Here is a 17,284-nt window from a genome sequence, read left to right as displayed (position 1 = left end):
TGAGTGCACAAATTTTCCCCTATTTTTCCTTTGGTGACTGGACTATACCCTCAAATATCATTTCTGTGTAATCCATTAATGTATGTGTGCTAACTATGTTGCCACTGTTGTCATTACCATATGACCAGAATTTGTCTCTTCATGAGAAATCATTAATTATGTTCTGCTACAGTGGTCACTGAAGGTCCCCCATGCCACTAACCATGGTCCTTGTCTAGGCTGTGTGACTTAGGTGGGTTGCTGAATGAGGACAGTGCCATCAAGTAGTTGCAGGAACAGCAGTCAGCATGATTGAATGATGTGGTCTTGTAAAATCAGCCTGCATTCCCTTGGCATTCTGATACTGCAAGTTTCTGAAAGCAAGGGGAAATTAGAGCCAACACTTTTCCAGTGAGCATTCAGGTCTACTGCATGACTTAATGATAGGGCAGCCTGTTGATAAAATATTCTGTAGGTAAAATAGTCGTGTCCTCTTCAGGTATTCCACTGCACTTTCCGTCATTTCAACCCCGTGTCTGTCTCGGTTGCAGTTACAACAAAAATTACAGATCTTAGGTCAGTAGGTTGGACAAAAGTCTCATCATCGCTTGACATTTTGTCAGGCTTTTGTAGATTTCCATCAAAGTCAAATGGCTTCTCCAGCTCATGACATCTTATCTCTTGTCACTAAGGATAAATATTTACTTATTTTTCCACCAATAAAGTCATTATTCCTTTGTTGTTGGTGTTGTTGTTGTTACAGCTAATTCACATATTAACAGTCAAAAATATCAAAATGTTCCAAAACTGATAAAGAATTACTGCAGAATGTTTGCAGTTGAATAAACATTTCTACAAGATACAAATCCAGTGTAATGTATAGCACACATGTGAAACTTGTGCAACAAAGCAGTGGAAAGAGTATTTTTGTGCTACATGGCGCTAATATTCTGTTGACAATAAAATAGCATCTGCTGAATGTAATTAGCATGAGAATAAATGAACTAAAATGCACACTTGAAGCATCTTGACGTTGCTTTGCTGTCCTTCCACTGCAGACATTAGGCAAACTGTACCTGCCCACTCCCAGTGCTGCAGTTTACTCTTGTGGATCATGAACCCTCACAGAAAGTGAGTAAGCTGTTAGCAAATGTATCTTTGGTGTTACATGGATTATGTAAGCAGACAAAAGGTACTAGTTTCATGTGTCTCATGTGGGGGAAAGTACGAAATTCAGTAGGTGGGACTTGGATACATTGTATAAACCAGAGATCTTTGAGAGTTTGAAGGAGTGTTAGGCAACATTGAACTAAACCAGGGAAATTAATACAGTAAATGATGAAGAGTTAGGTTTGAGAGATAAAATAGGGAAAGCAGCAGAATGTCAAACATGTAAAAAAAAAGAGAGAGATTTGATTAACGAAAGGAGAAAATATAAAATATGAAGCAAATGAGGCAGTCAGAAGTGAATACAGATATCTGGAAAATAAAATTGACAAATTGTGAAATGGGTAAGCACAAATGGCTGCAAGACAATGGCTAGGCCTAGGCCTTAGAGCCATGCGTAATTTGGATAAAGATGAGTTGCTTCTATGGGGAAAATTAGAGACCATTGGAGAAAAGAGAAGCAGCTGAAGGAATATCTAGAGCTCTGATGGCTGGCCAGTACCAAACAAAGAAGGGGAAGCTGAAAGGTGGAAAGAAAATATAGAGAATTTGTATAAAGGGAAACAAACTTGAGGACAATATTACAGCAATAGAAATAGTAGGTGAAGATGAGATGAGAGATATGATAATGCAAAGGGAGTATGATGGAGCACTGAAAAACCTAAGAGGAAATAATGTCCATTGAGTAGGTGACACTACATCTGAAGTACGGACATCAGTGGGAGATTCAGCAACGAAAGAATTATTGATCCTCAAGTGCCGGATATGAGATGGGCAAAATATCCTTGTACGTCAGGAAGCATGTAAAAATTCCAGTTTCAAAGTAGGTAGGTGCTGACATGTGAATAATACTGAACTGTGAGCCTGATAAGCTATGGCTACAAAATAAAGAATGAATTTCTTACATGGAAAAAGCATTACAACTATATCTTGGAGAGCAATAGTGTCAGTTCTGGAACAACAATACCAAACTAACCACTTACCCTAGAAGGGCTTGAAGAAAGGCAAACATGTGTTCCAAACATTTGTAGATTCAGAGAAAGCTTTTAATAATATTGTCTTTACAACCCTTATTGAAATTTCCAAGGTAGTGGGTGTGACATGCAGTGAGTGAAAGGTTATTTATGACTTCAGAAATCAGACTGCAGTTACAAGAGCTTAATGACATAAAAGACGGTTGTGGTCAAGAAGAGAGTGGGACAGGAAGGTAGTTGATCTACAGTTTTATTCATTCTACAGTTACTTTTATGGTGTGCAAACCACTGTGGATGGCAGAAGATATTTTCCACTGCACGTTGTTGCAGTTTTCGTGCATTCCATTCACATATGTATAGTGGGAAGAATGATTGTTTAAATCCTGTTTACACACTGAATTAGTCTAACCTCATCTTTGTGACTGCTGTGGAAATGGTACATAGTGGGTTGTAGTATATTCCTAGATTTATCACTTGAAGCTCATTCTGCCAACGTAATAAGTAGGTTTCCACAGGGGAGTTTTTGTCAGTATTAAAGCATTTATCAGTTAAGTACTTTCTGGATATTCATGGCACTCTCCCAGAGGTCAAACAAATCTGTGACCATTCATGCTTCCCTTTTCTGTATATGTCAATTATTTGTCACAGTTCCCACACAATGTATGCAACGTCATTCATAGACTGACTGCATTTCCCTCATTATCTGCCAATGAACCTCATTCTGTCAACCTACTTTACATATGATTGAGACTCTGTCATTGTTCTAAGAGGGTGATTCAAATGAAAATCTTAAAAGTGTAGTAATATTTTTAATTGGAACAGTGGACAAAACACTTGCATGTCATTTTTCAATGTAGTCTCCCTGATGCTGAATGCATGTATTCCACAAATTTGGATGTGCATAGATACCAAGATGAAAGAATTATTTTGGTCATGTGTGTAGCCAGCCGTGCACTGTGGTTTTCACCTCTTTATCACTTCTGAAATGCTTATGTACCGTTGCTTGTGAGTGTGCATTTAACAGGTGATTCTCTAGGAGTGTGGTCTGGTGAATGAAGAAGATGTATCAGACATTCAAATTTAATTTCCTGAATAATCTCAATCTCTTAAGGACTGTGTGCAAATTGGCATTGTCTTGCTGTAGCAGTATTCTTAAAGTCAAGAGTCCTCATCATTTACTACTGATTTCTCAGCATTTCTGAATAAGTAGTTCTAGTTACCATCACTCCACAACCTACATAATGCTCCAGAATTATTCCATTTGCATTCCAGTAGAGAATGAGCATGACTTTTCCAGCAAACACCTGAGTGTTGATATTTTTGGTTTCGGAAATGAGGTGTGTTGCCATTCGTCGCTTGAATTTTTCATTTCTCATTGGTGAAAGTGGACCCAAGTCTCATTGATTGTAACAATTTTTCTCAGAAATGCACCTTCACAGCCACTGACGTGATGCTCTTTCGATTCGACAGTCAGCTGACATGGTATCCAACTCAAAAACATCTTATCGAACTGCAGTACATTGTGAACAATATTCTGTGCTGAACCAATATTAATCTTCGAACTTGTAGCTATTTTGTTCAGACTCAGGTGTCTATTATCTTTTGCAAGCTGCTCCTCTAACTCAGTGTTCTCATCCGTTACTACACAGTGAGCCTGCACTGGTCTTGGGGCATCCTTAACAGAAATTAGACCACTTTCAAACGTCCTACACCACTCATACCCTTGGTGCAATGACAAACGCAAACCATCATACTGCACTGTCTTTCTGTTATGAATTTTGATACCACACTACAGAAACAATGCATCACAGTCTTGCTCATTTGCAGTGCATGTTGACAGGGAAGCAGCCATATTGTTGTGGATGGTGCTGTCTTTTGTCTGTCGTTCTGAACCCCAAGGAACACTACTGCCACCTACCAACCCCAGAGCCCAACTTTCCGAAATTTTGTTGAACTTCTAAGGCTTCACTTTCAATCACCCTCATATTTTGTATCGGTACATCCATTTATCTCCACAGATTCTGATTGTCACTCATGGTACTACAGTTATATAGTAGTACATATTTTTGTTTTGTGAAGTGCACAATTTCACATTGCAAACATTTAAAAACAAGTAGCCAAGCTATATACCATTTTTAAATATTCTAAAGGTCTGACTGAATGTTTGGGCAGCTTCTCTTGGACAATACTTCATTACAGATAACTGTATCATCCACAAGAAGCCAGAGGTTAATAATGTAGATGAGGCCACAAATGTACAATAAAAATGACGACAGTCCTGACACATTTTCCTAGTGCACACCAGATTTCACTTCTACATCTGTCAATAACTCTATGCCAGAGTTAGCACACTAGCTGTGTGCTTCCTATCAAAGAATTGTCAGCCCAGTCATAAATTTTTCCTTACTCTCCAATGGTCCTACTTTTGATAATAACCATAAGTGTACAGAGTCTTATGCATTTCAGAAATAGAGAAGTACTGAATCTACACGACGTCATTGACCCAAGGCTTTCACTTGAGTGCAGTGGACAGTATGTTGAGAAGATGAATATCAACAAAGCAAAACAATGTAATGGTATAGAGGCAAATTAAATCAGGGAATTATGTTAGGAAATGAGACGCTACAAGTATTGTGAATTTTGCTATTTGGGCAGTGAAATGGTTTTCAAAGCAGAAGGGCAATTAAATGCAGACTGGCAATAGCAGTTTATGAAAAAGAGGGCAGGTTAACATCCAATTTCAGTTTAAATGCCAGGAACGTTTCTAAAATTATTTTAGTGTAGTAAATGATGTGTGTGATCAGCATTTCAGACGACAAGAGAATAAAAGCTTTTGATGTGTATGTAAGAATGGTGTTGACCAAATAACAAATTAGCAGATAATGAAATGAACTGGGTAAAAAGAAAATTTATTGAATAACTTCGTTGAAAGATGGGTTCAGTTGAAAGGACCCAATGAAAGCTATCAAGGAATTGTCAGTTTGGTAATGCAGGGCAATGTGAGGTGTAAATATGACAGAGGGAGATTAAGGCTTCGGTAAAGAAAAGGGTTCAGATGCAAGTATGTGGTAGTTTCGCAGATATGAAGAGGCTTGCACAGATTGGACTTACAAGGAGAGCTGCATCAAACTAGTCTTGAAGACAGGAACAACAACAACAACAACAACAATGGAAACAGTCATTTCAAGGTTTCATGTTCCAAACTTTTGAGAGTGAAACGTGATTCCTTCAGTAGCTCTCTATCTACAACCCTATACTTTATTTTGTACCTGCTATGGAGTAGTTCCTGCTTCCATCAAAGCTGCTGCACAGTGATTGTGTATGGCAGAGCATCCATCCCATCACAAGCTGTTCTTCTAGGATTTGAAGAACAAATATCTTGAGCTGGAAAGATAATATACAAAGAAAAAATGAAATATTGGTGGCAGGCAATGAAAACCTCATAAATACATTTTGTTAAATTTTGCAGTTGAAGCAAAAATAGTTTCTGAAAAGAATACTATAATGTAATACAGGAAGTTGCTAAATGTGTAAATATATAAGAGAAGCCTAGTTATTGACAGATTAGAGAAATCTATGCTGTTTCAAAACACTCTTTGATTATGGAGTTACTGGTTACTGGAAGTTAGTTTTCACAGACAGATGGAGTTAAGAGGCCTAACATCGATTTGTGAAATGTTAGTTTGACTTTTATGACATGAAAAATTGCCAAATACAGGTCTTGTTGCCTTGGGAACACTGAAGATGGCAGATGGGACAGTTTGAATTCATGGAAGCTGTTTGTGCAACACTGAATCTGTTGAATCCTTCACTTGTTGGGTGTCCATAAAAGGGCAGTTGTAATAGTAGAAGAAGAAGAAGAAGAAGAAGAAGAAGAAGAAGAAGAAGAAGAAGATGAAGAAATCTAACAGTGATGTAATGATAAGTTCTGTGAAGTTTGGAATGTAGGAGATGAGATACTAGTGAAAATAAAGCTGTGAGGGCAAGCCATAAGATGGGCATGGATCCCTCAGTCAGTGGCACTTGCTTGCGAAAGGTAAAGCTCCCAGCTTTGAGTCCTGATCTGGCACGTAGTTTTGATCTGCCAGCAAGTTTCATGTTTGTAAGTTGTACCAATATAATGATGAGTTTGGAAATCATTGCATAATTTGTACTGTTATAGTGATTAAGTGTCTCTCATTAGACGTCGCTTCATGTAATGTTCACATTGAAACTCAGGTCATTGATAGTGAGACACTTGTACCTATAATAATTACTGAAGGTATAAGGGCAACAAAAATTAGTATAATGATTTACATGTTCAGTAAACTACATATATACGTAGTATTATTATTTTAAATGGGGACCTGGTAACATATAACTCTGGGGAGGAGGATGTAGTGGAACTGTAGCTGAAGCTTAGGATAGTTGAACTAGTACTGGATAGATAGAATAGTTTGTGATGGGAGGTACTGTGCACAGTTTGTGGTCTCTTTAAGAAACTCCAAATGAGACTAACATTCTACGTAGTACACATAAAACAAAGCGTAGTATTATAGACAGGGATGTTAAATTAATCTAGCCCCCCAGGGGATCCACAACTCTTTTGTGGATACGTGCGTAGCGAGCACGGGGCTCCGAGCTAATGTGGCCTTCCTTCCCTTCCGGGCTGCATACCTTCCCTTTCCGCATCCTTCCCCATCCCCTGTCTTCACCCCCCCCCCCCCTCACCTCTGGCTCTTTCCTTCACTTTCTCCCCCTCTGGGAGTATGGTTTGCGCCTACGTCCGGAGACGGACGCTTGTCAATGTACCGCATTCTTCTTCTTCCTTGCTTGTATGTCTTCTTCCTTCCTTTGTCCTTCTCCATTCCTTACCTCTTCTCTTTACCCTTTTCTCCGCTGCGGCGTTTGAGACCCCCTCTTCTTTCCTTTCCCTTTCTCTTTCTTCCTCCCTGTGCGTGTCTGAAGGCCGACCCACGCACTTCCATGCGTAGCCGGTGACGGGGTAACGCGTAATTCCCCGCCCCGGGTAGACAGGTAGGACACGTACGTACCCCCTGGTAAAGGCCAGGCCCAGGGAGGGGTGATTACCCGAGCTGATACCTTCCGAAAGTGCCGATTGGTCCCTCCGTCCGTTTGTCGGGAGGTGTGACCTGAGGTGTGAACAATCACCTAAGGCGGGTGTGCCCTCGGTGAGGGCCCCCACAAGGGAGGAGCGCGCCATCGGAGACGCCGGTAATCATGGGGGATTCTTCCGCAATGGTTTCCTCACCTTCCACTATGTCTGCTCACAAACGTAAGTTCACTGAGTCTCAGCCACAGACGGTTCTTCCATCGTTGCCACAGTTCCTTGTTGTTTCTCGGTCTGACGAAGGTCACGACTTTTCCACGGTCAACCCTTTCATTATTCAGAAAGGTGTCGACGCAATTGCGGGTCCTGTAAAGTCTTGTTCCAGACTACGGAATGGCACCCTGTTGTTGGAAACACACAGTGCCCTCCAGGCTCAAAAATTGCTGCGTACTTCTCTGCTCCACACCTTCCCTGTCCGGGTGGAACCGCACCGTACCTTAAATTCCTCGCGTGGAGTCGTTTATACACGCTCCCTCGATGGATTGTCTGATGAAGAAATTCAGCACTATCTGTCTGACCAGGGCGTCACCGCTGTTCATCGGGTTACGAAAAGGGTTGACTCGAACATCATTCCAACCCGCACTGTCTTCTTGACATTTGACAAAGTTCAACTCCCATCAAAAATCAAAGCAGGCTATGAGATAATTTCCGTTCGCCCTTATGTCCCGAACCCTACGCGTTGCTATCGATGTCAGCGGTTCAATCACACCAGCCAGTCCTGTTCCAATCCGGCCAAATGTGTTACGTGTGGCAGGGATGCCCATGAGGGTGCTTGTCCACCTCCATCCCCTCGCTGCATCAACTGTATGGGTGACCACGCTGCTTCCTCTCGAGATTGCCCTGTTTTTAAGGACGAAAAGCTGATCCAGGAAATAAGAGTGAAGGAAAAGGTGTCGACCTTTGCTGCTCGAAAGTTACTCGCCAGTCGACAGCCCACCGTGCCTCAGAAAGGAAAATACAGCGCTGTCCTTGCTTCTCCTCGGCCAACAAAGGAGGCGGCCACGCAGACTTGCGACCTCACATTTAGTACCACGGTCGTCAGATCGGCCAGCGCAAAGATCGCCCGTTCAACCTCACCTCTTTCGCCTGCCCACTCTATGGCTCACCCTTCGTCGAGTTCTGCTAAATCTCGAGCCCAAAAGTCAGACGCCAAGTCTTCAAAAAAAGAGCATTCTCGTGAAGAGTTTTTACGTACTGCAACTTCACAACCATCGGTTCCTCCTTCATCTAAACATACCTCCAAGAAGGCTACGAAGAAACACAGTTCCTCTCCTTCTCCGCCACGGCGTGTCCCATCTACAGCACCACCTGGCGGAAATCGCCCTCGGCCATCTTCTGTGTCGCCGAGGCGCACTGTTGGTGGCCGGTCAACTGGCCGATCGTTGGTGGCAGGAGCTGCTCCTGACCAACCTATGGATCAGGATCTTCTGCCTTCGACTGAATGCCATTCCATCCTGTCGGTCGCAAGCTCTGAGCAGTCGTTGAGTTGACAGCACCCTTGGTGACGTTCCTCCATTTTCTGTTCACCCTATGTCCATTATCCACTGGAATATCCGCGGCATTCGCGCCAATCGGGAGGAATTGTCGATCCTCTTACGATCCTACTCGCCGGTCATCTTCTGTCTTCAGGAAACAAAGCTGCGTCCCCATGACCGCTTTGTTCTCCCTCATTTTCAGTCCGTCCGATATGACCTCCCCTCTGTTGAAGGCACTCCAGCCCATGGAGGACTCATGATTCTGCTCCATGATACTCTCCATTATCACCCAATCCCCTTAAACACTTCCTTCCAAGCTGTCGCCGTCCGTCTTTCCCTTTCTGGATACACGTTCTCTCTTTGTACGGTATACATTCCATCGTCTACACCAATGGAACGAGCTGATCTCCTTCATCTTCTTGATCAGCTTCCACCCCCCTACTTGCTGGTTGGGGACTTCAATGCCCACCACCCGCTTTGGGGATCTCCACATCCTTGTCCACGTGGCTCACTATTGCTAGACGTCTTCCACCAAGCGGATCTAGTCTGCCTCAACACTGGGGTCCCCACATTTTTGTCTGCCTCCACGGCAAATTTATCCCATTTGGACCTTGCGGTCGGTACTGTTCCGCTAGCTCGGCGCTTCGAATGGTTCGCCCTTGATGATACACACTCGAGTGACCACTTTCCATGTGTTCTTCGACTGCAGCCTCAACTGCCATATATGCGCTCGCGACGCTGGAAGTTTGCCCAAGCCGATTGGACACTTTTTTCGTCTCTAGCGACATTCGATGACCGTCGCTTTCCCAGCGTCGACGATGAGGTCACACATTTTACCGACGTTATTCTCACAGCTGCGGAACGTTCCATACCACGCACCTCCGAATTGCCCCGGCGCCCTCCAGTTCCTTGGTGGAACGAGGCATGCCGTGACGCAATACGTGAGCGGCGACGTGCTCTTCGCATTTTCCGTCACCATCCAACTTTGTCCAACTGTATCCGATATAAGCAGCTCCGTGCGCGATGCCGTCGCGTCATCCGCGATAGCAAGAAGGCAAGCTGGAAATTCTTTACTAGCTCATTTAACAACTTCACTCCCTCCTCGGAAGTTTGGAGTCGGCTTCGACGGTTCTCAGGCGCGCCTAGTTTCTCCCCGGTCTCTGGGCTCACTGTCGCGCATGATACCTTAGTGGACCCCGTCGCAATTTCTAACTCATTGGGTCAGCACTTTGCTGAGATTTCGAGCTCTTCAAATTACCCGCCAGCGTTTCTCCCGAAGAAACGTGCAGCGGAAGTGCGACATCTTGCTTTCTCCTCTCAAAATCGCGAAAGCTACAATACTGTTTTCTCCATGCGCGAACTCCAACATGCACTCTCTTCTTCTCGCTCCTGCGCCCCAGGACCGGATGGTATCCATGTCCAAATGTTGCTGCATTTATCAACCCATAGCCTGCGTTACCTCCTTCGCCTTTATAATCGAATTTGGACCGACAGTACCTTTCCCAGGCGATGGCGGGAAGCTATCGTCGTTCCCGTTCCGAAACCTGGAAAGGACAAACATCTCCCCTCTAGCTATCGCCCCATTTCTCTCACGAGTAGTGTCTGTAAGGTTTTGGAGCGTATGGTGAATTACCGTTTAGCTTGGTGGCTGGAGTCCCGCAGTCTTTTAACACCAGCCCAATGCGGATTCCGAAAGCATCGTTCTGCTGTTGACCATCTTGTTGCTCTCTCCACTTATATCATGAACAATTTTCTCCGGAAACGCCAAACGGTAGCAATATTTTTTGATCTGGAGAGAGCGTACGATACCTGTTGGAGGACAGGCATCCTCCGCACACTGTTCTCTTGGGGCTTTAGAGGCCGGCTGCCCCTTTTTCTTCGCGAATTTATGGCAGAGCGCACATTTAGGGTGCGGGTGAACACTACTCTCTCCCGTACTTTCTCCCAAGAAAACGGGGTACCCCAGGGCTCCGTGCTGAGTGTTGTACTGTTTGCCATCGCCATTAATCCAATTATGGATTGTCTCCTTCCTGATGTCTCGGGCTCCCTCTTTGTGGACGATTTTGCGATCTACTACAGCTCTCAACGGACCAGCCTTCTTGAAAGACGTCTTCAAGGATGTCTCGATCGCCTCCACTCGTGGAGCATCGAAACCGGCTTCCGTTTCTCACCCAGTAAGACCGTTTGTGTAAATTTTTGGCGACGTAAGGAGTTTCTTCCGCCCTCCTTACATCTAGGTCCTGTCAACCTTCCGTTTTCCGACGTCGCAAAATTCTTGGGTCTTATGTTTGACAGAAAACTGTGCTGGTCCTCCCACGTTTCCTATCTTTCGGCTCGCTGTCTGCGTTCCCTTAACACCCTCCGTGTCCTGAATGGTACCTCTTGGGGAGCGGACCGGGTGGTCCTTCTCCGCCTCTATCGCGCCTTAGTGCGCTCGAAATTGGATTATGGAAGCATAGTCTACTCCTCTGCTCGGCCGTCTATTCTTCGGCGTCTCGACTCTATCCACCACCGTGGATTACGTTTAGTGTCTGGAGCTTTTTACACCAGCCCTGTGGAAAGCCTTTATGCTGAGACTGCTGAACCTCCACTGTCCAATCGGCGGGCAGTCCTTCTGAGTCGTTATGCTAGCCATCTGTCTTCCATGCCTGCTAATCCAGCCTATAACCTTTTTTTCGACGCCTCCTTTGATGTCGAGTATGCAGGCCGCTCCTCCTCCCTCCTACCCCCGGGAGTCCGCTTCCGTCAACTGCTCCATTCTCTTTCCTTCCGCTTTTCTAAAACCTTCTTGACAACTTGGGGTACAGCACCGCCTTGGCTCCGTCCCCGGATCGACTTGCTCAGAGACCTATGTCAATTTCCCAAGGATGGTACCCCTACACTTGTTTACCGTCGGGCATTTGCTGCTCTATGTGCACAAATGACGGAAGCCACATTTATTTACACCGATGGCTCGAAAACATCGTTAGGTGTAGGGAGTGCCTATATTGTTGGCGACACCCCAAATCACTTTCGGCTTCCCGACCAGTGTTCGGTTTATACTGCGGAGCTTTACGCTGTTCTCCAGGCTGTCCACTACATCCGCCGCCATCAGCGGATACAGTACGTAATCTGCTCAGATTCTCTCAGCTCTCTCCTCAGTCTCCAAGCTCTTTACCCTGTGCACCCTCTGGTCCACCGGATTCAGGACTGTCTGCGCTTGCTCCACCTGGGGGGCGTCTCAGTGGCGTTCCTCTGGCTCCCGGGACACGCTGGTATCTGTGGAAATGAGGCGGCCGATATAGCAGCCAAGGCTGCAGTCTCTCTTCCTCGGCCAGCTCTTCAGTCTCTTCCGTTTACCGATCTACGGAGCGGTTTATGTCGCCAAGTCACTCATTTATGGCATGCGCATTGGTCAACACTTCCCCACAATAAATTGCGGGAAGTGAAAGCCGTTCCTTGCGCTTGGACCTCTTCCTCCCGAACGCGTCGTCGGGAGGAGGTAATTTTAGCCCGACTCCGGATAGGGCACTGTCTTTTTAGTCATCGACATCTTTTAAGCGGTGATCCTCCCCCACTCTGTCCCCACTGCTCTCAGCTGTGGACGGTCAGACACCTTTTAATTGAATGCCCCTATTTTAATCCGTTACGCTCCCGTCTACAGCTATCGCCTGATCTATCGTCGATTTTAGCAGATGACACGCGCTCAGCTGACCGCGTTCTACAGTTTATTAGAGACAGTGAAATGACGTCAGTCATTTGAAGCTTTTTTTTGGGGGACAACCAACCCCTTTCTATAGTGGACTTTTAAGCATTCCTTCTGCCTTTAGTTTCTCAAATTTTCTGACTTTGTTTCCATTGCTGCTGATTTTAAATTTCGTTTTTTTCCTGTTTTCTACGTCACGGGCTGGGCGCTAATGACCATAGAAGTTTTGCGCCCTAAAACCACAAACAAAAAAAAAAAAAAAAAAAATTAATCTAGGTGGCTGTTGAGAGTAATGGGATGCCTTCACTTATTACTGTAACAGAATATTATTCAAAGACATCTCACAAAACACAAAGAAATTCCAGTCAATTGTAAAGGCAGTAAGTGGCACAAAAGTTAGTCCAGGCACTTATGGACGACACAGGAAATGGAGTGGAGTGTGGCACATGAATAGCAGAAATGATGTGCAGTGTTTCAGAATGTTCCTTTACTAAAGAAAATCCAGGAGTAGTGTCCCTATTTTACACTGATCTCCAGGAAGGGTAGGAGAAGAGATCCAGAAAAGACAAACACAATCACTGTAAGATACCTTGAGATAACTTGTACAGAATGAACCTCCCCCCCCCCCTTGCCCCCCCTCCCCCCTTGCCCCCCCTCCCCCCCTTGCACCCCTCCCCCCCCCTTGCCCCCCCTCCCCCTCCCCCCCACCTTGCCCCCCCTCCCCCTCCCCCCCCCCCCAAGGCAACAGGTAAGGATTCCAAAAGTATCAGTCCTACAGAATGCAAGTTCTGCGTTTCTTGCACACTGCCCTGAAAGCCATGGCTCAAGGCTGTCAGGTTGGTGCAATATTTCTTGACTTGTGAAAGCATTTGACAAAAAAATGAAACAATGACCATATATGGCAAGGCTAGTCAACCTGTTTTTACCTTCTGTTGAATTTTTTATCTCCTGTTGGTAATAAAAGTTTTTACCCACCCATCAGTTCTACAGTAATGGTGACTTATAAACTAAGAAAGTAACAATTACGTAACAATAATTACTTAACAAATACTTTGTCAGAATTTTATGAAAACCTAATAGAATACCTGTTGGTGGGTGGTAGTGATCTGATTGACTATCACTGATATATGCTATCCATTGAAGATTGTGAGCAGATGGAAGATTTCTCATTAGGCTGGATGCAGCACATTATTTTAAGTAGTGAGTCATCGCCAGATGTAGATGTATCTTCAGGCTCGTCCAGGGATATATGTTGGGGCTCCTGTTGTTAATGTGGTATATTAATGAACAGAGAAATAGTATTAACAGTAATCTCAGTCTTTTTGCAGGTGTTGCAATTACTGATAATAAAGTAGTACATGATGAAAGATGCACAAACAAGGTGTGTGAAAAAAAGTAAAGAGACTGATTATTTATCTACCAAGTTTTTATATTTCTTGAACAATAATACTGTCCCTTTCAAAGTAGCTCCCTTTGACAGCTGTACCCTGGTGGAGTCATCACTTCCAGTCTTGATAGTGGCAATGAAAGGCTTAAACTGTTACAGCTTTTAATGTGATCAGTCATGTTCTTTTGAATGATCTGCAAGGTCCCAAAATGATTTCCTTTTAAGACATTTTGCAGTTTCAGGAAAGAGAAAAGTCACAAGGAATCTAATCAGGAGAATGGGGGGCTGTAGAATACTAGGAATGCCTCTTCAGATCAAAAATTTCGTGATGGAAGGGGTTGTGTGACATGGGGCATTGTCATGATGAAGCATTCATTTGTAATCAGTGTCTAGTCTCCCTTGATTCACACTTTTCCTGGGCCTTTCATCTTTGTAAAACAATTGACAGGCAGTTTTTCCTGGAGAGAGTGTTATAACTTCAAGTTAAATAAATATATTTCAAGGACGACACAATACATGTAATTCGCAGATCAAGTAAACAAAGTACGACGTGTGTACACTTTAACAGTCAAATCAGAACTGAGTCTGAGTCTAGCGGCTGCTCGCGGCTGGCCGCTTAGGTGGCCTTGCTGCGGTGGCACTTTGAAAGATTGGCGATTCACAACACTTTTCCCCCTCTTACAATTTTTGCACAGATCTTGATGGAGGTGGCCTGTAGATTTCTAACATCCATAGGTGTTGTTTGACTGGCCATAAAGCCTTGAGGAGGAGGCTTCCTGTATGGACGGATGTGTCCCCGATGATAACAGGTTGAAATGACAGGAGACGTGGGGGTTGCATCTGCTGGGGCCCCATGCACCAATCTGCCTGTTGCGGCAAGTCCGGTTGTTATAACAGGAGACAAGGGTGATGTGTCTGTGTCCGTAGGAGAAGGAGGCAAGTAGAGTTGTTCTAACATTTGGTTCCTCCATGGGCACATCTCCTGTTGGCGTCAGTTCTTGTGGTGGCACTGAGATGATGGTGAGAGGACTGTGTTGTGAGTAATGAGATATTCCAGGATCCTGAGTGTCAGGTAGAGCCAAAGGTGGTGTAGCGGCATCCGGAACAGGTGTTGCCGGCTCACGAGGCTGAAGCTGGTCCAAATGACGCACTGCAACACCCGTGTCCATCTGGATATCGTACAGGCGTCAGCTACAGTGTTGTAAGATGTGGCCAGGACTCTATTTTGGCTGCCTACCATATCCCCGTACCCATACACGGTCGCCGGTGGTGAACTGGCCAAGCAAAGGCATCCGCGGCCGTGAGGTGGGAGGCTGCAGAAGAGGAAGTAGCATGCAGGGCAGTCGGCCATGTAAGTGCTCAGCCGGGCTGTAGTCGCCAGTGGGGGTGAAATGGTAAGAAGCCAGAAATTGGAGAAGCACATCATCAGCGGCAGCAGAAGAAGTCAGCAGTTTCCTCATATGAGCCTTAAATGTGCAGACCAGACGTTCAGCCTCACCATTTGACTGTGGATGGAATGGAGGGGCCATGATGTGCATGACGCTGTGATGGGCACAGAAATCAGCAAAATCAGAAGAGGCAAATTGTGGGCCATTATCAGTAACGAGAGTAGAGGGAAGGCCTTCCAAAGAGAAAATGCGAGCTACAGCTTTTGTGGTTGCCACGGTGGTAGGCGACGGGCAATGGACAATGAAAGGAAAGTTAGAGTAGGTGTCAGTAGTGAGACGCCAATAAGCAGCTAAAATAGATCCCGCAAAGTCAGCATGAATATGCTTCCTGGGCTTCTCAGGCAAAGGCCATGGTGACAAAGATAACTTCGGTGCGGTGGCCTGTGACGCACAAGGGCCGCAGGCAGCGACCATATGTACGATTTCTGAGTCAATGCTGGGCCAGTACACATGACAGCGCACCAGAGATTTTGTGCGAGAGACACCCCAGTGCCCTTGGTGAAGGAGATGCAATACCGAAGCATGCAAAGGTGCAGGTACCACAACACGCAGTGAAGCATTTTTTGTGGAAAGGAGGATAACACCATCCCTATGTGTGAGGTGGTAACACAAAGCGTAGTAGTTCCGCAATCGATCAGAAGTCTTAGCGGACATATGACCTGGCCAACCCTTCTGAATACAGCGTAAAACCTGGGAGAGGGTAGGGTCAGAACCCATAGCAGCCACCAGCCACCAGCCGGTCCCCAGTGAAGGGGAACCCGTCCACAACCCGCTGCTCGGGCACATCCAGGTGGAAACACAAGAGTTCATCCCTATCGAATGCCAGATCAGGACCCATGGGAAGGCAAGACAGTGCATCAGCATTCGCATGTTGAGCTGTCAGCCAGAAATGAATCTCATAATTGAAACGAGACAAGTAGAGAGCCCAACGCTGGAGGCGGTGTGCAGCCTTGTCAGGAAGTGACGTTGATGGATGAAACAAGGAAACAAGTGGTTTGTGGTCCGTAACATGATGAAATTAGGATCCATTGAGGAAAACACCAAACTTATGAAGAGCATAAATAATGGCCAAAGCTTCTTTTTCAATTTGAGAATACTTTTGTTGGCCATCTGTGAGCGTTTTGGAGGCATAAGCAATGGGTTGTTCAGAACCGTCAGAAAAATGGTGGGCCAGGACTGCACCAATTCTGTATTGAGAGGCATCCATAGCAAGAATAAGATGTTGGCCAGGTTGATAAGTAGCCAGGCACGGGTCCTGTTTCAGCATAGTCTCCAATTTCTGGAACGCCACATCGCATGACACGGACCAGTGAAAAGGCATGTTTTTATGCAACAGGCAATGCAACAGCTGAGCCACCGAAGCAGTAGACGGTAGAAACCTGTGATAGTATGCTATTTTCCCCAAGAAGGCCTGCAGTTCCTTAACAGATGTAGGGGGGGAAGGGCATCGATTGCAGCGACAGTTTGCTGAAGTGGACAAATACCATACCAAGAGAGTTGAAACCCCAAGTACGTGATAGAGGCTGGAAAAAAATTTTGATTTCTGCAAATTACACTTAATGCCAGCAGTCTCTAAGACATGTAAAAATGTCGTGTTGGCAGAAGAGCCAACACCTTGTTACTAGAGGAGCCCGAAATACACGCATCTTAGCTCATGCAGGCTGCCGTGAGGAGGGAAGAACTATACTGACATGAGGTCTGGAACATGACAATGAATTAGAATTCAGAAAGCGGATGTAATTAGTTTCATACTTAACTTTAATCCATTAATGATGAACATCGCTCTTGACAGTACATGAGTCACAATATTATCTGTTCAGAAGACATAGTAACTGAATATGGCGCCTTGTTAGGTCGTAGCGAATGATGCAGCTGAAGGCTATGCTAAACTGTCGTCTCTGAAAATGCTAGCAAAGTTGGCTGTACAACTGCGGCGTGTGCTAGGGCATCTCTCTAGACTAGACCTGCTGTGTGGCGGCGCTCTGTCTGCAATTACTGATAGTGGCAACATGCCGGTCCAACATATACTAACGGACCGCGGCCGATTTAAAGCCTACCA

At 45.1% G+C, this 17,284-nt stretch overlaps 1 long non-coding RNA gene across 1 annotated transcript in view; it reads right to left on the bottom strand.

The window, feature by feature from the left end:
* The window catches only part of LOC126469640 (uncharacterized), a 789,853-nt gene that overhangs the window by 186,393 nt on the left and 586,176 nt on the right, over nt 1–17,284 (bottom strand). The window contains exon 2 of the long non-coding RNA XR_007586035.1: nt 5,390–5,504. This is a non-coding gene — a long non-coding RNA (uncharacterized LOC126469640). The remainder of the gene's footprint in view (nt 1–5,389; nt 5,505–17,284) is intronic.

Source organism: Schistocerca serialis, chromosome 3 (assembly GCF_023864345.2).
Source record: "Schistocerca serialis cubense isolate TAMUIC-IGC-003099 chromosome 3, iqSchSeri2.2, whole genome shotgun sequence".
Lineage (NCBI taxonomy): Eukaryota > Metazoa > Arthropoda > Insecta > Orthoptera > Acrididae > Schistocerca > Schistocerca serialis.
This window is presented reverse-complemented; position numbering and strand designations above follow the sequence as displayed.